This window comes from Scyliorhinus torazame, chromosome 30, assembly GCF_047496885.1.
Source record: "Scyliorhinus torazame isolate Kashiwa2021f chromosome 30, sScyTor2.1, whole genome shotgun sequence".
NCBI classification, from domain to species: domain Eukaryota; kingdom Metazoa; phylum Chordata; class Chondrichthyes; order Carcharhiniformes; family Scyliorhinidae; genus Scyliorhinus; species Scyliorhinus torazame.
The window spans coordinates 3,095,843-3,116,499 of record NC_092736.1 but is presented as its reverse complement, the minus strand read 5'-3'; the positions used below and the strand labels follow the sequence as shown (position 1 = coordinate 3,116,499).

Here is a 20,657-nt window from a genome sequence, read left to right as displayed (position 1 = left end):
GCATGTGCTGAATTTGGTTGACTATAAATGGTGACACTGAAGATGTGAAAGGCTGAGTGAAGAGGGGACACATTAAGGGAATGTTGAGCAATGCCATTGTGAGTCCAGCTCCCAATGTTGAGGTGTTGTGTCAACTTTATAAATTAAAATGAAACCGTGCTCCTGAATGTGGGGGTTGGGAGTGAGGGGTCGGAGTTGAGGGGGTATAGGTTGCGGGTGAAACATTGGGGGGTGACAGGTTGGGGGTGACTTCTTGGGGTGACATATTGGGGGGGAGACACATGGAGGAGTGACAAATTGGGGGAGACGGGTTGGTAGGTGACAGAATCGGTATGACGGGTTGGGGCTGGTGGGTGGGGGTGACAGGTGCGGGTGACAAAATGGGGGTGATGGAATGGGGGCGGTGGGATGGGGTGATTGGCTAGGAGTGACAGTTTGAGGGTGATAGTTAAAGGGTGACAGTTTGAAGGTGACACGCTGAGGGTGACATTTTAGGGGTGACAGTTTGAGGGTAACACACTGAAGTTCACAGTTTGGGGGTGACAGTTTGAGGGTGACAGTTTGGGGGTGACAGTTTGCGGGTGACAGTTTGGGCATGACAGTTTGGGGGTGACAGTTTGCGGGTGACAATTTGGGGGTGACAGTTTGAGGGTGACAGTTTGGAGTTCACAGTTTGGGGTGACAGTCTGAGGGTGACAGTTTGAGGGTGACAGTTTGGGGGTGACAGTTTGGGGGTGACACACTGAAGTTCACAGTTTGAGGGTGACAGTTTGAGGGTGACAGTTTGGGGGTGACAGTTTGGGGGTGACAGTTTGCGGGTGACAATTTGGGTGTGACAGTTTGGAGTTGACAGTTTGGGGTGACAGTTTGAGGGTGATAGTTAAAGGGTGACAGTTTGAAGGTGACACGCTGAGGGTGACAGTTGAGAGGTGACAGTTTGAGGGTAACACACTGAAGTTCACAGTTTGGGGGTGACAGTTTGAGGGTGCCAGTTTGGGGGTGACAGTTTGCGGGTGACAATTTGGGGGTGACAGTTTGGGCATGACAGTTTGGGGGTGTCAGTTTGCGGGTGACAATTTGGGTGTGACAGTTTGAGGGAGACAGTTTGAGGGAGACAGTTTGGGGGTGACAGTTTGAGGGTGACAGTTTGGAGTTGACAGTTTGGGGTGACAGTTTGAGGGTGACAGTTTGAGGGTGACAGTTTGGGGGTGACAGTTTGGGGGTGACAGTTTGAGGGTGACAGTTTGGAGTTGACAGTTTGGGGTGACAGTTTGAGGGTGATAGTTAAAGGGTGACAGTTTGAAGGTGACACACTGAGGGTGACAGTTTAGGGGTGACAGTTTGAGGGTGACACACTGAAGTTCACAGTTTGAGGGTGACAGTTTGAGGGTGACAGTTTGGGGGTGACAGTTTGGGGGTGACAGTTTGCGGGTGACAATTTGGGGGTGACAGTTTGGGGATGACAGTTTGGGGGTGACAGTTTGCGGGTGACAATTTGGGTGTGACAGTTTGAGGGAGACAGTTTGAGGGTGACAGTTTCAGGGTGACAGTTTGGGGGTGACAGTTTGGGGGTGACAGTTTGCGGGTGACAGTTTGAGGGTGACCGTTTGGGGGTGACCGTTTGGGGGTGACAGTTTGGAGTTGACAGTTTGAGGGTGACAGTTTGGGGGTGACAGTTTGAGGGTGACAGTTTGAGGGAGACAGTTTGAGGGAGACAGTTTGAGGGTGACAGTTTGGGGTGACAGTTTGAGGGTGACAGTCTGGGGGTGACAGTTTGGGGTTGTCAGTTTGGGGTGACAGTTTGAGGGTGACAGTTTGGGGGTGACAGTTTCGGGGTGACAGTTTTGGGGCGGCAGTTTGAGGGTGACAGTTTGAGGGTGATAGTTAGAGGATGACAATTTGAAGGTGACACACTGAGGGTGACAGTTTGGGGGTGGCAGTTTGCGGGTGACAATTTGGGTGTGACAGATTAGCGGTGACAGTTTGGGGGTGACAGTTTGGGGGTGACAGTTTGGGGTGACAGTTTGAGGGTGACATTTTGAGGGTGACAGTTTGAGGGTGACAGTTTGGGGGTGACAGTTTGGGGGTGACAGTTTGAGGGTGACACACTGAGGGTGACAGTTTAGGGGTGACAGTTTGAAGGTGACACACTGAGGGTGACAGTTTAAGGGTGACAGTTTGAGGGTGACACACTGAAGTTGACAGTTTGGGGGTGACAGTTTGAGGGTGACAGTTTGAGGGGGACACACTGAGGGTGACAGTTTAGGGGTGACAGTTTGTGGGTGACAGTTTGTGGGTGACAGTTTGAGGGTGACAGTTTCAGGCTGACAGTTTGAGGGTGACAGTTTGAGGGTGACACACTGAGGGTGACAGTTTAGGGGTGACAGTTTGAGGGTGACACACTGAGGGTGACAGTCTAGGGGTGACAGTTTGGGGGTGACAGTTTGAGGGTGACAGTTTGGGGGTGACAGTTTGTGGGTGACAGTTTGGGAGTGACAGTTTAGGGGTGACAGTTTGGGGGTGACAGATTGAGGGAGACAGTTTGAGGGTGACAGTTTGGGGGTGACAGTTTGAGGGTGACAGTTTGAGGGTGACAGTTTGGGGGTGACAGTTTGAGGGTGACAGTTTGGGGGTGACAGTTTGGGGGTGACAGTTTGAGGGTGACACACTGAGGGTGACAGTTTAGGGGTGACGGTTTGAGAGTGACACACTGAAGTTGACAGTTTAGGGGTAACAGTTTGGAGGTGACAGTTTGAGGGTGACAGTTTGAGGGTGATAGAGGGTGACAGTTTGAGGGTGACACACTGAGGGTGACAGTTTAGGGGTGACAGTTTGAAGGTGACACACTGAGGGTGACAGTTTAGGGGTGACAGTTTGAGGGTGACACACTGAAGTTGACAGTTTGGGGGTGACAGTTTGGGGGTGACAGTTTGGGGGTGACAGTTTGAGGGTGACAGTATGAGGGTGACACACTGAGGGTGACAGTTTAGGGGTGACAGTTTGAGGGTGACACACTGAAGATGAGAGTTTGGGGGTGACAGTTTGAGGGTGACAGTTTGGGGGTGACAGTTTGGGGGTGACAGTTTGGGGGTGACAGTTTGCGGGTGACAATTTGGGTGTGACAGTTTAGCGGTGAGAATTTGGGGGTGACAGTTTGAGGGAGACAGTTTGAGGGAGACAGTTTGGAGGTGACAGTTTGGGGTGACAGTTTGGGGGTGACAGTTTGAGGGTGACAGTTTGGGGGTGACAGTTTGGGGGTGACAGTTTGGGGGTGACACACTGAGGGTGACAGTTTAGGGGTGACAGTTTAGGGGTGACAGTTTGAAGGTGACAGTTTGAGGGTGACAGTTTGTGGGTGACACACTGAAGTTGACAGTTTGGGGTGACAATTTGAGGGTGACAGTTTAGGGGTGACAGTTTGAGGGTGACACACTGAAGTTGACAGTTTGGGGGTGACACTTTGTGGGTGACAGTTTGGGGGTGACATTTTGCGGGTGACAATTTGGGTGTGACAGTTTAGCGGTGACTGTTTGGGGGTGACAGTTTGAGGGTGACAGTTTGAGGGTGACAGTTTGGGGGTGACAGATTGGGGGTGACAGTTTGGGGGTGACAGTTTGGGGGTGACAGTTTGGGGGAGACAGTTTGGGGTGACAGTTTGAGGGTGACAGTTTGAGGGTGACACACTGAAGGTGACCGTTTAGGGGTGACAGTTTGAAGGTGACACACTGAGGGTGACAGTTTAGGGGTGACAGTTTGTGGGTGATTGTTTGAGGGTGACAGTCTGAGGGTGACACTTTGAGGGTGACACACTGAGGGTGACAGTTTAGGGGTGACAGTTTGAGGGTGACAGTTTGAGGTTGACAGTTTGAGGGTGACAGTTTGGGGGTGACAGTTTGTGGGTGACAGTTTGGGAGTGACAGTTTAGGGGTGACAGTTTAGGGGTGACAGTTTGGGGGTGACAGTTTGAGGGTGACAGTTTGAGGGTGACAGTTTGAGGGTGACACACTGAGGGTGACAGTTTAGGGGTGACAGTTTGAAGGTGACACACTGAGGGTGACAGTTTAGGGGTGACAGTTTGGGGGTGACAGTTTGAGGGTGACAGTTTGAGGGTGACACACTGAGGGTGACAGTTTAGGGGTGACAGTTTGAAGGTGACACACTGAGGGTGACAGTTTAGGGGTGACAGTTTGAGGGTGGCACACTGAGGGTAACAGTTTAGGGGTGACAGTTAGAGGGTGACACACTGAGGGTGACAGTTTAGGGGTGACAGTTTGAGGGTGACACACTGAAGGTGACAGCTTGAGGGTGACAGTTTGGGGGTGACAGTTTGTGGGTGACACTTTGAGGGTGACAGTTTGAGGTTGACAGTTTGAGGGTGACAGTTTGGGGGTGACAGTTTGAGGGTGACAGTTTGGGGGTGACAGTTTGAGGGTGACAGTTTGGGGGTGACAGTTTGAGGTGACAGTTTGAGGGTGACAGTTTGAGGGTGACAGTTTGAGGGTGACAGTTTGGGGGTGACAGTTTGGGGGTGACAGTTTGGGGGTGACAGTTTGAGGGTGACAGTTTGAGGGTGACACACTGAAGGTGACAGTTTAGGGGTGACAGTTTGAAGGTGACACACTGAGGGCGACAGTTTAGGGGTGACAGTTTGAGGGTGGCACACTGAGGGTAACAGTTTAGGGGTGACAGTTAGAGGGTGACACACTGAGGGTGACAGTTTAGGGGTGACAGTTTGAGGGTGACACACTGAAGGTGACAGCTTGAGGGTGACAGTTTGTGGGTGACAGTTTGTGCGTGACAGTTTGGGAGTGACAGTTTAGGTGTGACAGTTTAGGGGTGACAGTTTAGGGGTGACAGTTTAGGGGTGACAGTTTGAGGGAGACAGTTTGAGGGTGACTGTTTGGGGGGGTTGACAGTTATGGGGTGACATTTTGAGGGTGACAGTTTGATGGTGACAGTTTGGGGGTGGCAGTTTGAGGGAGACAATTTGAGGGTGACAGTTTGGGGGTGACAGTTTGGGGGTGACAGTTTGAGGTTGACAGTTTGGAGGTGACAGTTTGAGGGTGACACACTGAGGGTGACAGTTTAGGGGTGACAGTTTGAAGGTGACACACTGAGGGTGACAGTTTAGGGGTGACAGTTTGGGGGTGACAGTTTGAGGGTGACAGTTTGAGGGTGACACACTGAGGGTGACAATTTAGGGGTGACAGTTTGAAGGTGACACACTGAGGGTGACAGTTTAGGGGTGACAGTTTGAGGGTGGCACACTGTGGGTAACAGTTTAGGGGTGACAGTTAGAGGGTGACACACTGAGGGTGACAGTTTAGGGGTGACAGTTTGAGGGTGACACACTGAAGGTGACAGCTTGAGGGTGACAGTTTGGGGGTGACAGTTTGTGGGTGACACTTTGAGGGTGACAGTTTGAGGTTGACAGTTTGAGGGTGACAGTTTGGGGGTGACAGTTTGAGGGTGACAGTTTGGGGGTGACAGTTTGAGGGTGACAGTTTGGGGGTGACAGTTTGAGGTGACAGTTTGAGGGTGACAGTTTGAGGGTGACAGTTTGAGGGTGACAGTTTGGGGGTGACAGTTTGGGGGTGACAGTTTGGGGGTGACAGTTTGAGGGTGACAGTTTGAGGGTGACACACTGAAGGTGACAGTTTAGGGGTGACAGTTTGAAGGTGACACACTGAGGGCGACAGTTTAGGGGTGACAGTTTGAGGGTGGCACACTGAGGGTAACAGTTTAGGGGTGACAGTTAGAGGGTGACACACTGAGGGTGACAGTTTAGGGGTGACAGTTTGAGGGTGACACACTGAAGGTGACAGCTTGAGGGTGACAGTTTGTGGGTGACAGTTTGTGCGTGACAGTTTGGGAGTGACAGTTTAGGTGTGACAGTTTAGGGGTGACATTTTAGGGGTGACAGTTTAGGGGTGACAGTTTGAGGGAGACAGTTTGAGGGTGACTGTTTGGGGGGGTTGACAGTTATGGGGTGACAGTTTGAGGGTGACAGTTTGATGGTGACAGTTTGGGGGTGGCAGTTTGAGGGAGACAATTTGAGGGTGACAGTTTGGGGGTGACAGTTTGGGGGTAACAGTTTGAGGTTGACAGTTTGGAGGTGACAGTTTGAGGTTGACAGTTTGGGGGTGACAGTTTGTGGGTGACAGTTCGGGGGTGAAGTTCGAGGGTGACAGTTTGGGAGTGACTGAGGGTGACAGTTTGAGGTTGACAGTTTGGGGGTGACAGTTTGGGGGTGACAGTTTGGGGGTGACAGTTTGAGGTTGACAATTTGGGGGTGACACACTGAGGGTGACAGTTTGAGGGTGACAGTTTGGGGGTGACTGTTTGGGGGGTGACAGTTTGAGGGTGACAGTTTAGGGGTGACAGTTTAGGGGTGACAGTTTGAGGGTGACAGTTTGAGGGTGACAGTTTGGGGGTGACAGTTTGTGGGTGACAGTTTGAGGGAGACAATTTGAGGGTGACAGTTTGGGGGTGACAGTTTGGGGGTAACAGTTTGAGGTTGACAGTTTGGGGGTGACAGTTTGGGTTTGACAGTTTGGGGGTGACACATTGGGGGTGACAGTTTGAGATTGCCAGTTTGGGGATGACAGTATGGGGGGGTGACAGTTTGGGGGTGAGTTTGAGGTTGACAGTTTAGGGGTGACAGTTTGAGGTTGACAGTTTGGGGGTGACAGTTTGGGGGTGACACTTTGGGGGTGACAGTTTGAGGTTGACAGTTTGGGGGTGACACACTGAAGTTGACAGTTTGGGGGTGACAGTTTGAGGGTGACACACTGAGGGTGACAGTTTAGGGGTGACAGTTTGAGGGTGTCACACTGAAGTTGACAGTTTGAGGGTGACAGTTTGAGGGTGACAGTTTGTGGGTGACAGTTTGGGAGTGACAGTTTAGGGGTGACAGTTTGGGGGAGACAGTTTGATGGAGACAGTTTGAGGGTGACAGTTTGAGGGTGACAGTTTGGGGGTGACAGTTTGAGGGTGACAGTTTGGGGGTGACAGTTTGGGGGGGGTGACTGTTTTGGGGTGACAGTTTGAGGTTGAAAGTTTAGGGGTGACAGTTTGAGATTGACAGTTTGGGGGTGACAGTTTGGGGGTGACACTTTGGGGGTGACAGTTTGAGGTTGACAGTTTGGGGGTGACAGTTTGAGGTTGACAGTTTGGGGGTGACAGTTTGGGGGTGACAGTTTGGGGGTGACAGTTTGAGGGTGACAGTTTAGGAGTGACAGTTTGAAGGTGACAGTTTGAGGGTGACAGTTTGAGGGTGACACACTGAAGTTGACAGTTTGGGGTGACAATTTGAGGGTGACAGTTTAGGGGTGACAGTTTGAGGGTGACACACTGAAGTTGACAGTTTGGGGGTGACAGTTTGGGGGTGACAGTTTGCGGGTGACAATTTGGGTGTGACAGTTTAGCGGTGACTGTTTGGGGGTGACAGTTTGAGGGTGACAGTTTGAGGGTGACAGTTTGAGGGTGAAAGTTTGAGGGTGACAGTTTGGGGGTGACTGTTTGGGGGTGACAGTTTGGGGGTGACAGTTTGGGGGGACAGTTTGAGGGTGACAGTTTGAGGGTGACACACTGAAGGTGACCGTTTAGGGGTGACAGTTTGAAGGTGACACATTGACGGTGACAGTTTAGGGGTGACAGTTTGAGGGTGACACACTGAAGTTGACAGTTTGGGGGTGACGGTTTGAGGGTGACAGTTTGAGGGTGACAGTTTGAGGGTGACACACTGAGGGTGACAGTTTAGTGGTGACAGTTTGAAGGTGACACACTGAGGGTGACAGTTTAGGGGTGACAGTTTGTGGGTGATTGTTTGAGGGTGACAGTCTGAGGGTGACACTTTGAGGGTGCCACACTGAGGGTGACAGTTTAGGGGTGACAGTTTGAGGGTGACAGTTTGAGGGTGACAGTTTGAGATTGACAGATTGAGGGTGACAGTTTGGGGGTGACAGTTTGTGGGTGACAGTTTGGGAGTGACAGTTTAGGGGTGACAGTTTAGGGGTGACAGTTTGAGGGTGACAGTTTGGGGGTGACAGTTTGAGGTGACAGTGTGAGGGTGACAGTTTGAGGGTGACAGTTTGAGGGTGACAGTTTGGGGGTGACAGTTTGGGGGTGACAGTTTGAGGGTGACAGTTTGAGGGTGACACACTGAGGGTGACAGTTTAGGGGTGACAGTTAGAGGGTGACACACTGAGGGTGACAGTTTAGGGGTGACAGTTTGAGGGTGACACACTGAGGGTGACAGTTTGGGGGTGACAGTTTGTGGGTCACACTTTGAGGGTGACAGTTTGAGGTTGACAGTTTGAGGGTGACAGTTTGGGGGTGACAGTTTGTGGGTGACAGTTTGGGAGTGACAGTTTAGGGGTGACAGTTTGGGGGTGACAGTTTGAGGGTGACAGTTTGGGGTTGACAGTTTGAGGTGACTCTTTGAGGGTGACAGTTTGAGGGTGACAGTTTGGGGGTGACAGATTGGGGGTGACAGTTTGAGGGTGACAGTTTGAGGGTGACACACTGAAGGTGACAGTTTAGGGGTGACAGTTTGAAGGTGACACACTGAGGGTGACAGTTTAGGGGTGACAGTTTGAGGGTGGCACACTGAGGGTAACAGTTTAGGGGTGACAGTTAGAGGGTGACACACTGAGGGTGACAGTTTAAGGGTGACAGTTTGAGGGGGACACACTGAAGGGGACAGCTTGAGGGTGACAGTTTGGGGGTGACAGTTTGTGGGTGACAGTTTGGGAGTGACAGTTTAGGGGTGACAGTTTAGGGGTGACAGTTTGAGGGAGACAGTTTGTGGGTGACAGTTTGCGGGGGTTGACAGTTATGGGGTGACAGTTTGAGGTTGACAGTTTGGGGGTGACAGTTTGTGGGTGACAGTTCGGAGGTGAAGTTTGAGGGTGACAGTTTGGGAGTGACTGTTTGAGGGTGACAGTTTGAGGTTGAAAGTTTGGGGGTGACAGTTTGGGGGTGACATTTTTTAGGCTGACAGTTTGAGGTTGACAGTTTGGGGGTGACACACTGAGGGTGACAGTTTGAGGGTGACAGTTTGGGGGTGACTGTTTGGGGGGTGACAGTTTGAGGGTGACAGTTTGGGAGTGACAGTTTGAGGGGGACAGTTTGAGGTTGACACACTGAAGGTGACAGTTTAGGGGTGACAGTTTGAAGGTGACACACTGAGGGTGACAGTTTAGGGGTGACAGTTTGAGGGTGGCACACTGAGGGTAACAGTTTAGGGGTGACAGTTAGAGGGTGACACACTGAGGGTGACAGTTTAAGGGTGACAGTTTGAGGGGGACACACTGAAGGGGACAGCTTGAGGGTGACAGTTTGGGGGTGACAGTTTGTGGGTGACAGTTTGGGAGTGACAGTTTAGGGGTGACAGTTTAGGGGTGACAGTTTGAGGGAGACAGTTTGTGGGTGACAGTTTGGGGGGGTTGACAGTTATGGGGTGACAGTTTGAGGTTGACAGTATGGGGGTGACAGTTTGTGGGTGACAGTTCGGAGGTGAAGTTTGAGGGTGACAGTTTGGGAGTGACTGTTTGAGGGTGACAGTTTGAGGTTGAAAGTTTGGGGGTGACAGTTTGGGGGTGACATTTTTTAGGCTGACAGTTTGAGGTTGACAGTTTGAGGGTGACAGTTTGAGGGTGACAGTTTGAGGGTGACAGTTTGAGGGTGACAGTTTGAGGGTGACAGTTTGAGGGTGACAGTTTGTGGGTGACAGTTTGAGGGTGACAGTTTGAAGGTGACAGTTTGATGGTGACACACTGAGGGTGACAGTTTAGGGGTGACAGTTTGAGGGTGACACACTGAGGGTGTCAGTTTAGGGGTGACAGTTTGAGGGTGACACACTGAGGGTGACAGTTTGAGGGTGACACACTGAAGGTGACAGTTTGTGGGTGACAGTTTGCGGGTGACAGTTTGTGGGTGACAGTTTGAGGGAGACAATTTGAGGGTGACAGTTTGGGGGTGACAGTTTGGGGGTGACAGTTTGAGGTTGACAGTTTGGAGGTGACAGTTTGGGGGTGACAGTTTGGGGTTGACAGATTGGGGGTGACACATTGGGGGTGACAGTTTGAGATTGACAGTTTGGGGATGACAGTATGGGGGGGTGACAGTTTGGTGGTGACAGTTTGATGTTGACAGTTTAGGGGTGACAGTTTGAGGTTGACAGTTTGGGGGTGACACTTTGGGGGTGACACTTTGTGCTGACAGTTTGAGGTTGACAGTTTGCGGGTGACAGTTTGAGGTTGACAGTTTGGGGGTGACAGTTTCGGGGTGACACACTGAAGTTGACAGTTTGGGGGTGACAGTTTGAGGGTGACACACTGAGGGTGACAGTTTGAGGGTGACTGTTTGAGGGTGACAGTTTGTGGGTGACAGTTTGGGAGTGACAGTTTTGGGGTGACAGTTTGGGGGAGACAGTTTGAGGGAGACAGTTTGAGGGTGACAGTGTGGGGGTGACAGTTTGAGGGTGACAGTTTGGGGGGGTGACAGTTTGGGGGGGTGACAGTTTGGGGGGGTGACAGTTTGGGGTGACAGTTTGAGGTTGACAGTTTAGGGGTGACAGTTTGAGATTGACAGTTTGGGGGTGACAGTTTGGGGTGACACTTTGGGGGTAACAGTTTGAGGATGACAGTTTGGGGGTGACAGTTTGAGGTTGACAGTTTGGGGGTGACAGTTTGTGGGTGACAGTTTGTGGGTGACAGTTTGAGGGTGACAGTTTGGGGGTGACAGTTTGTGGGTGACAGTTTGAGGGTGACAGTTTGAGGGTGACAGTTTGAGGATGACAGTTTGAGGGTGACAGTTTAGGGGTGACAGTTTGAGGGTGACACACTGAGGGTGTCAGTTTAGGGGTGACAGTTTGAGGGTGACACACTGAGGGTGACGGTTTATGGGTGACAGTTTGGGGGTGACAGTTTGGGGGGGTGACAGTTTGGAGGTGACAGTTTGAGGTTGACAGTTTAGGGGTGACAGTTTGAGATTGACAGTTTGGGGTGACAGTTTGGGGGTGACACTTTGGGGGTGACAGTTTGAGGTTGACAGTTTGGGGGTGACAGTTTCAGGTTGACAGTTTGGGGGTGACAGTTTGGGTGTGACAGTTTGGGGGTGACAGTTTGAGGTTGACAATTTGGGGGCGACACACTGAGGGTGACAGTTTGAGGGTGACAGTTTGAGGTTGACTGTTTGGGGGGTGACTGTTTGGGGGGTGACTGTTTGGGGGGTGACAGTTTGAGGGTGACAGTTTGGGAGTGACAGTTTGAGGGGGACAGTTTGAGGGTGACACACTGAGGGTGACAGTTTGGGGGTGAAGTTTGAGGGTGACACACTGAGGGTGACAGTTTGAGGGTGACAGTTTGAGGGTGACAGTTTGAGGGTGACAGTTTGGGGGTGACAGTTTAGGGGTGACAGTTTGAGGGTGACAGTTTGAGGGTGACAGTTTGAGGGTGACAGTTTGAGGGTGACACACTGAGGGTGTCAGTTTAGGGGTGACAGTTTGAGGGTGACACACTGAGGGTGACAGTTTAGGGGTGACAGTTTGAGGGTGACACACTGAAGGTGACAGTTTGAGGGTGACAGTTTGGGGGTGACAGTTTGTGGGTGACAGTTTGGGAATGACAGTTTAGGGGTGACAGATTGGGGGTGACATTTTTTAGGCTGACAGTTTGAGGTTGACAGTTTGGGGGTGACATACTGAGGGTGACAGTTTGAGGGTGACAGTTTGGGGGTGACTGTTTGGGGGGTGACAGTTTGAGGGTGACAGTTTGGGAGTGACAGTTTGAGGGGGACAGTTTGAGGTTGACACACTGAGGGTGACAGTTTGAGGGTGACAGTTTGGGGGTGACAGTTTGTGGGTGACAGTTTGGGAGTGACAGTTTGGGGGTGACAGTTTAGGGGTGACAGTTTAGGGGTGACAGTTTGAGGGTGACAGTTTGAGGGTGACAGTTTGAGGGTGACAGTTTGAGGGTGACAGTTTGTGGGTGACAGTTTGAGGGCGACAGTTTGAAGGTGACAGTTTGATGGTGACACACTGAGGGTGACAGTTTAGGGGTGACAGTTTGAGGGTGACACACTGAGGGTGTCAGTTTAGGGGTGACAGTTTGAGGGTGACACACTGAGGGTGACAGTTTGAGGGTGACACACTGAAGGTGACAGTTTGTGGGTGACAGTTTGCGGGTGACAGTTTGTGGGTGACAGTTTGAGGGAGACAATTTGAGGGTGACAGTTTGGGGGTGACAGTTTGGGGGTGACAGTTTGAGGTTGACAGTTTGGAGGTGACAGTTTGGGGGTGACAGTTTGGGGTTGACAGATTGGGGGTGACACATTGGGGGTGACAGTTTGAGATTGACAGTTTGGGGATGACAGTATGGGGGGGTGACAGTTTGGTGGTGACAGTTTGATGTTGACAGTTTAGGGGTGACAGTTTGAGGTTGACAGTTTGGGGGTGACACTTTGGGGGTGACACTTTGTGCTGACAGTTTGAGGTTGACAGTTTGCGGGTGACAGTTTGAGGTTGACAGTTTGGGGGTGACAGTTTCGGGGTGACACACTGAAGTTGACAGTTTGGGGGTGACAGTTTGAGGGTGACACACTGAGGGTGACAGTTTAGGGGTGACAGTTTGAGGGTGACACACTGAAGTTGACAGTTTGAGGGTGACTGTTTGAGGGTGACAGTTTGTGGGTGACAGTTTGGGAGTGACAGTTTTGGGGTGACAGTTTGGGGGAGACAGTTTGAGGGAGACAGTTTGAGGGTGACAGTGTGGGGGTGACAGTTTGAGGGTGACAGTTTGGGGGGGTGACAGTTTGGGGGGGTGACAGTTTGGGGGGGTGACAGTTTGGGGGGTGACAGTTTGGGGGTGACAGTTTGAGGTTGACAGTTTAGGGGTGACAGTTTGGGGGTGACAGTTTGGGGGTGACACTTTGGGGGTGACAGTTTGAGGTTGACAGTTTGGAGGTTGACAGTTTGAGTTTGACAGTTTTGGGGTGACAGTTTGGGGGTGACAGCTTGGGGATGACAGTTTGATGGGGACAGTTTGAGGGTGACAGTTTGGGGGTGACAGTTTAGGCGTGACAGTTTTAAGGTGACACACTGAGGGTGACAGTTTAGGTGTGACAGTTTGAGGGTGACACACTGAAGTTGACAGTTTGGGGATGACAGTTTGAGGGTGACAGTTTGGGGGTGACAGTTTGGGGTGACAGTTTGAGGTTGACAGTTTTGGGGTGACAGTTTGGGGGTGACAGTTTGGGGGTGACAGTTTGAGGTTGACAGTTTGGGGGTGACAGTTTGAGGGTGACAGTTTGAGGGTGACTGTTTGGGGGGTGACTGTTTGGGGGGTGACTGTTTGGGGGGTGACTGTTTGGGGGGTGACTGTTTGGAGGGTGACAGTTTGAGGGTGACAGTTTGAGGGTGACACACTGAGGGTGACAGTTTGGGGGTGAAGTTTGAGGGCGAAACACTGAGGGTGACAGTTTGGGGGTGAAGTTTGAGGGTGACACACTGAGGGTGACATTGAGTGAGGCATGTTGATTAGCCGCCAGGATTGGCAGCTGGAGATTGCGGGGCGAGTCACAGATGTAAATGATGACACCCTACTCAGAGATTTGAACTTGTTTTGGACATTCTCGAGAGAATCGACGGCTGAGGGATTGAGGTATTGCACTCAGCTGCCGGGGCTACGTCAGGTGAGGGAAATGCTTAAACCAGATGTGCAAGAATAAACCAGAGCGCTGCACTGTCAGAGGGTCAGTACTGAGGGAGCGCTGCACTGTCAGAGGGTCAGTACTGAGGGAGTGCCGCACTGTCAGAGGGTCAGTACTGAGGGAGTGCTGCACTGTCAGAGGGTCAGTACTGAGGGAGTGCTGCACTGTCAGAGGGTCAGTACTGAGGGAGTGCCGCACTGTCAGAGGGTCAGTACTGAGGGAGCGCTGCACTGTCAGAGGGTCAGTACTGAGGGAGCGCTGCACTGTCAGAGGGTCAGTACTGAGGGAGTGCTGCACTGTCAGAGGGTCAGTACAAGGGAGTGCTGCACTGTCAGAGGGTCAGTACTGAGGGAGTGCCGCACTGTCAGAGGATCAGTACTGAGGGAGTGCCGCACTGTCAGAGGGTCAGTACTGAGGGAGTGCCGCACTGTCAGAGGGTCAGTACTGAGGGAGTGCCGCACTGTCAGAGGGTCAGTACTGAGGGAGTGCCGCACTGTCAGAGTGTCAGTACTGAGGGAGTGCTGCACTGTCAGAGGGTCAGTACTGAGGGAGTGCTGCACTGTCAGAGGGTCAGTACTGAGGGAGTGCCGCACTGTCAGAGGGTCAGTACTGAGGGAGCGCTGCACTGTCAGAGGGTCAGTACTGAGGGAGCGCTGCACTGTCAGAGGGTCAGTACTGAGGGAGTGCTGCACTGTCAGAGGGTCAGTACAAGGGAGTGCTGCACTGTCAGAGGGTCAGTACTGAGGGAGTGCCGCACTGTCAGAGGGTCAGTACTGAGGGAGTGCTGCACTGTCAGAGGGTCAGTACTGAGGGAGTGCCGCACTGTCAGAGGGTCAGTACTGAGGGAGTGCCGCACTGTCAGAGGGTCGGTACTGAGGGAGTGCCGCACGGTGGAAGACTAAGTCCATGTCTGTTTTCCTCCTCGCTGGATTCATGCTGCCCTTTATGTGTCTCTGATCAGGAACAGCTTTATTCTGTGTGCTCTATGCAGTCCTTCAAACCAGAGCCCACGGGGATGCAACGATCTGTCCTTTGGTGGAAATATTTACAGATTACAAATTCTGCAAAGAATAAATTTGCTTTCTTCAGCGTTTGTTATGAGTAAAGGTTTGTAAATGGAAAATGTGACAGGGCCGCACAGCTGATTATAGTGATACCTGCTGGCAAGTTAGACCGTGACGTCCAACAATTACCAAAGGCTCTGATGTCTGTAACTTCCAGATCAGCACGGAAAGGTTGCTGGCAGAATAGGACAGAACTATTTGGAAAGGAGGAGAGAGTGAACTGTGCGATAAAGGAGGAAGCGAGATGAATGAAAAAAGAAAGTGATAGTGGAGGAAGGAGCAAAGGGTGAAGGAGGAGGGAAAGGAAAAAGTGTGAGGAGAGGTGAAAAAGTGAAATATGGGCAGGTTTTAGGAGGTCGGTGGCGTGGTGGGTCGTGTTCCGGCCTCTCAGCCAGAAGCCCCGGGTAAGAGTCCCACCCAGGGCTTGACGGACAAGGAAGGTGCGGTCATTACGTTGGCCAAACAGTCTGAGTGTGTCAACCTCCAAATCCTGCCAAACACTCCAGTGGCTGGGGGTAGAAGCGAGAGAGACTCCTGGTCAGCCCTGAGTGATGTGGGGTGGCATCCTCAAGCTAAAATCCCCAGGCGACGGACTAGTGACCTGTTCTGGGGATTATTCACTGCGGGGACAGACGAGGGCCTGTCTTAGTGCATCACCTGGTACAGGAGGAGAATTGGAATTGGAATAGGCGAGTGTTAGAGTGGAACGAGAAGATAGGTGGAAAATGGGGGCAGAGAAGGCGAGGGAAGAGAAAGCAGAAAGGGTGGGGAAAGCATTAGAGGGAAGGAAAAGACGCCAAGGACCGGGGTTCAATCCCGGCCCCGGGTCACTGTCCGTGTGGAGTTTGCACATTCTCCCTCCGTTTCTGCGTGGGTTTCACCCCCACAACCCAAAGATGTGCAGGCTAGGTGGATTGGTCACACTAAATTGCCCCTTAATTGGAAAAAGAGGAATTGGGTACTGTAAATTTATTAACGAATGGGAAAGGGCAGAATGGGGGAGAGAGAATACGGAGGAATGCAATAGGTAGCACTATCCCTAACATTGCAGTCATTAAACCGTGGATCAAGCAAGTCAGAAGTGATTCCATGTTGCATGTTTCCAAGTCAAGTTGCATCATCTGCTTAATGCACCTTTGAAACTTCATTGACAGGATGTGGTTGTCACTGATTAGCCAAGCATTTGTTGCCCAGCCCTAATTGCCCTGGAGTGGGTGATGGGTGCTCCTGGTTTGCCACTGATCAGGAGATTGGATCACTGTTTCCTTCTCCAGGACAGTCAGGAATGGCTGGGAGAGCCAGCAGCATGTGGCAAAGGAATATTTTAAAAATCGAGCAGTTCAAACGCCCTTTGAATAAAACAGAGATGACTTGTACAGACCGCTAACACACCCAAACCGTGAGATGTGACTTGTATTCTGCAGCAGGTGGTGTCTGATGTACAATCAGTGGATGTTCACTGCACTGTGAAATCGCGCAATACCTGCTCCTGGTTATATGTTCATGAAGGCATTTACTGCGCGCAATTTGGATAATTTATTCAAGTACAGGGACCAGCCCTACTTTCGGTATTGCTTCATCACCAAACCCCAGCCTTCTAAATATAGTACCGCCTCCAAAGTGACATTAGTCTGCTCCATATTCCTACCTCCCTCCCTCACCTAAGATGATCTTTTTTAAAATAAATTTAGAGTACCCAATTCATTTCTTTCAAATTAAGGGGCAATTTAGCGTGGCCAATCCACCTACCCTGCACATCTTTGGGTTGTGGGGGTGAGACCCACGCAGACACGGGGAGAATGTGCAAACTCCACACGGACAGTGACCCAGAGCCGGGATCGAACCCGGGACCATGGCGCCGTGACCTAAGATGATCTTTGATGCACAAATTACACCTCGCGCAATTCCCCAACTCCCTCTGCGTTACCTTTCCCCGTGTCGACTTTGGAGAAGGTGTAACTCACGTTTGGCAGCCTGCCTGAGTCTGCCGATAGGAAGGGTGTGGGTCACACGGGATCAGTCACAGGGGCGCAATCTCTTCAAAGTTGGACCTCGGCCTGTCCTGAGCGAAATCTGGAGGCAATTTCCCACCAGGCGCTTGTGGGAAATGTGGGACTCTCCCCCAAAAAAAGGTGTGATGCTGAAGGGACCAGTTGGAGATTCCGTGGGCGAGATTGGTAATTTTTGGTGAGTTGAGAGAATAAAGAGATAGGGGGCTGTGACAGGTGAATGGAGTTAAGTCACAGATCAGCAATGATTTCACTGACTGGCAAACCAGACTCGAGGTGTCGGAAAAGCCTCATCCCGTCCCTGGATTTTTTAAATTTTGCCTATTCCGGATGAGTTCAGCACAGGGGGAATTTGAAATGTGAACGTTAAGGACAAGGACAGGCACAGATTGTCACATTAGAGATAGGATCTAGGAGAGAGAGCAGGTCATTAGTCCCCCCCCCCCCCCCACCTCCCCCCCCACCCCAACTCACCCCACCCCCGAGCCCTTTCTGTAATTCAAGAGGATTATCACTGATCTTCAAGTTGCATCACAGCCTGGTATGGCAACTGCTCGGCCCAAGACCGTAAGAAACTTCAGAGTCGTGAACACCGCCCAGTCCATCACACGAACCTGCCTCCCATCCATTGACTCCATCTACACCTCCCGCTGCCTGGGGAAAGCGGGCAGTATAATCAAAGATCCCTCCCACCCGGCTTACTCACTCTTCCAACTTCTTCCATCGGGCAGGAGATGCAGAAGTCTGAGAACACGCACGAACAGACTCAAAAACAGCTTCTTCCCCGCTGTTACCAGACTCCTAAACGACCCCGTTATGGACTGACCTCATTAACACTACACCCTGTGTGCTTCACCCGATGCCAGTGTCTATGTAATTACATTGTGTATTTATCGTTTAGCCGATGTTTATTTTATGGAACGATCTGCCAGGACTGTACGCAGAATAACACTTTTTTGTACCTCAGTACACCTGAGGTTTTTGTTTAAAACCTCAGCTCCATTTCCCTGTTCTAGTTCCTTACCTCGCGTTGTCTTGGTGACCAAAACGCTCTCAAGCTCAGTCTTAAGTATATTCAACAATGGAACATCCACAGCCCTCGGCTGAGAATTCTAAAGATTCCCACAGAATGAAGAAATTGTTCCTGATCCCAGCCTAACTCCGTACCCTGAGGTAGCAGCCCCCCCCCCCCCCCCAGGCAGGGAACACTCTCACCATCTACCCTGAGGTAGCAGCTCTGTCCCCCCCCCCCCCACCCCCCCACCCCCCCCCCACCCCCCCCAGGCAGGGAACACTCTCACCATCTACCCTGAGGTAGCAGCCCTGTCCCCCCCCCCCACCCCCCCCCACCCCCCCCCAGGCAGGGAACACTCTCACCATCTACCCTGAGGTAGCAGCCCTGTCCCCCCCCCCACCCCCCCAGGCAGGGAACACTCTCACCATCTACCCTGAGGTAGCAGCCCTGTCCCCCCCCCCCACCCCCCCAGGCAGGGAACACTCTCACCATCTACCCTGAGGTAGCAGCCCTGTCCCCCCCTCAGGCAGGGAACACTCTCACCACCTACCCTGAGGTAGCAGCCCTGTCCCCCCCCCCCCCCCCCCCCCGCCCCCCAGGCAGGGAACACTCTCACCATCTACCCTGAGGTAGCAGCCCTGTCGTCGTCCCCCCCCCCCCCCGCCCCCCAGGCAGGGAACACTCTCACCATCTACCCTGAGGTAGCAGCCCTGTGTCCCCCCCCCCCCCCCCAGGCAGGGAACACTCTCACCATCTACCCTGAGGTAGCAGCCCTGTACCCCCCCCTCAGGCAGGGAACACTCTCACCACCTACCCTGAGGTAGCAGCCCTGTCCCCCCCCCCCCTCAGGCAGGGAACACTCTCACCACCTACCCTGTAACATTGTCAACTGGTGTAATGGAGGATTCGTCCAGTTTGCAGTTACCTACTCCAGTTCCTCGAAGTCCGTGTGATGGCCATTTCATTTCTTCTGCATTCAATAATTGTACCTCTGTGTCACATTCCTATCTGCACTCGCACATCCCTTACACTTCAACACTCGAGAAACCTCCTTGTCTCTCCCTGTGGTGCGATACGTGCAGGATCTGTAACTGAGCCACATTAAGAATTAGGAACCGTGTGTACTCCAGGCTGTTAGTTCCACTGTCCTGCGACTTAAACCCCACCGGTGGGAATTTCAAATTGGTCCAATTGCTTCACGTTAAGACAGAAAGCTCCTCGATCAGGTATTGATGAAAAAGAAACTCAAGTGAAGTTGCTGTTAACTTAATCAGCAAAGTGTTCCCATGTCAGTCTGGGGAGGGAACGCCCGATGACGGACTTGGGCTCATTTCCATTCCACCTACCAGCCACCCCTGTTCCCTGCTCTCGCCACTTTGTGGACACTGTTAGCAGGCAGGGTGAATGGACACACTGGAAGACCTGGGCTGCGAACAGAATTCAGACACCGTTATAAAGAGACAGTGCGCTCGCCCAGTACAAACCGAGCACTGCTCCCTCATTGCTCGCCTTCATAGGCCCAACAAAATGTACAGAATCGCAGAACCTGACACACACTAAGGGACTATAGGGCCCTACGTTTCTCTGCTGGACCTTCCAAAGAACGATCCAATTATCCCACCCCACTGCCCCTGGTTCCTTTCCCTCATGGCCGTGCCAAATTTTCCATTTTGTGGATTTAACCAATTTCCTTCTGGGAGTTCTGTTTGGATCTGGTTCCACCACCCGTTTGGACACTGTGTTCAGATCACAACATCTGGAAGATCACATACCGGTGTGCGGATTTCCGCAAATCAGCCCCTCCCCCAGTACATCGACCCAGGGCCGGAGGTCAGATCATCGTGTTGCCAATGCTAACTCAACCTTTGACCCCCCCCCCCTTCCTTCCTTCTTTCAGGGCCTTGTTTATCTGGGTAAAGAAAGCAGAGGTTGGTGATGCCTCGTTCTGAGTTCAAAAACAGGAGATTATTGGAGGTTGGGAACAAACTGAGGTATCCAGGCAGGAGATAACTGACGGAGAAGACGAGGGGGCAATCTAATTATTGTCTCTCCATTTCTTTGCAGCTCTCTATGTGGAGTTATCCGTCACCCTCGGCAACAAAGACAAGCTACTGGGACTGCGGATTCTGGCCAACATTCATTGCAGGCAAGTGAGGTGACATTTTGGACTCTGGGTTGTGGTAATTCCTCTCATTCGGAAGATCTACAGTTTTCCACATTGGCCATTTCTCGGATATTTGAGGCAAATTCACCTCAAGGAGGATAAACCGAGTTCCTTCGCTTTTTGGGAGAGAGAGAGAGAGAGCTTGTTGTTAATGTGCAGTGGAGCTGGGGTGTTGCCTGGGTTGACGTCTGAGAATGGGCTGATCGACCCAGGGAAAGCCATGCATTATTCTGCTGCGAAAGATGGGGCAGGGTGTGATACTGCAAGGAGGCTCATCTTGAGGTCAGGCGGTTAGGCCTCAGGCTCATCCTGGGGTCAGGCGGTTGGGCCTGAGGCTTATCCTGGGGTCAGGCGGTTGGGCCTGAGGCTCATCCTGGGGTCAGGAGGTTGGGCCTCAGGCTCATCCTGGGGTCAGGAGGTTGGGCCTGAGGCTTATCCTGGGGTCAGGAGGTTGGGCTGCTGGAACAGTTGCCGATGGAGCGGTTTGTATAATGGGGCCAGTCCCCCCACATTGGACGAATTGACTTGGATCAATCAAACTTCGGTTTGCCAGAGAGATTGATTTTTGCTGCGTTTCATCAATATTGTTCAAAGATAGTTGTTCTTTACACGAACACTGTGTTCCGGCAATGTGATCTCAGGAAGTCACACTCATCCAGGAAGGAGAAATCGGGATCAGCAAAATTCACACC

At 51.9% G+C, this 20,657-nt stretch overlaps 1 protein-coding gene across 1 annotated transcript in view; it reads left to right on the top strand.

Annotated features, from left to right (window-relative positions):
• Positions 1-20,657, top strand: part of lingo1a (leucine rich repeat and Ig domain containing 1a) — a 981,364-nt gene that overhangs the window by 660,447 nt on the left and 300,260 nt on the right. The window contains exon 4 of the transcript XR_011938493.1: positions 19,866-19,947. The gene's annotated coding sequence lies outside the window, so the exon portion shown is untranslated. The remainder of the gene's footprint in view (positions 1-19,865; positions 19,948-20,657) is intronic.